Source organism: Penaeus monodon, chromosome 22, assembly GCF_015228065.2.
Source record: "Penaeus monodon isolate SGIC_2016 chromosome 22, NSTDA_Pmon_1, whole genome shotgun sequence".
NCBI lineage: Eukaryota > Metazoa > Arthropoda > Malacostraca > Decapoda > Penaeidae > Penaeus > Penaeus monodon.
Window position 1 is genome coordinate 5,342,900 of NC_051407.1, and position 555 is coordinate 5,343,454.

Genomic DNA, 555 nt, shown 5'->3' on the forward strand with positions numbered 1-555 from the left:
TACTCATTTTTGATTCGTCAAGGCTGACACTCACCCGACAGGTGGCTGATGACTGCTAAAACGCATTATGCTTAATTAACATCTCTGAATTTCAGAATAACTAATAATGCCAACTTGTCACTTCTCATTTAATCATCGTAACCAATCAGGTATAAAAGAATTGACATTGTCGACCTATAAATTATTTATTTATTACAAACCTGTTAATTGCCGAGTGCTAATCATCACTCGTCAGTTATCGTATAATGATAATTAGAAATTATTTATAAAAGAACTGACATTATCGATCTCTAAATCATCCATTATCTATCATCACAAACCTATTAATTATCAAATGATGATTATTGCTCTGTCAATTATCAGAGGATGATGATGATCAGCTGTCGATCGGTCATTAATTATCAATAATCAGTTAAGCGATTTTTTTTTTTCGAGGATGTAAAGTACTTTCCTGTTTTTTTTTCTTATTTTCATTTCCTCTTTTCTTTCGTTACGTTCCTCATTCCCTCTTCTCCTCTCTCATTTCCTTTTCCTCGCTCTTTTTTTAAAATTTTT

At 31.7% G+C, this 555-nt stretch overlaps 1 protein-coding gene across 1 annotated transcript in view; it reads left to right on the plus strand.

The window, feature by feature from the left end:
- The window catches only part of LOC119586843, a gene marked incomplete at its 3' end in the record, with an annotated part of 157,934 nt that overhangs the window by 151,344 nt on the left and 6,035 nt on the right, over window positions 1-555 (plus strand).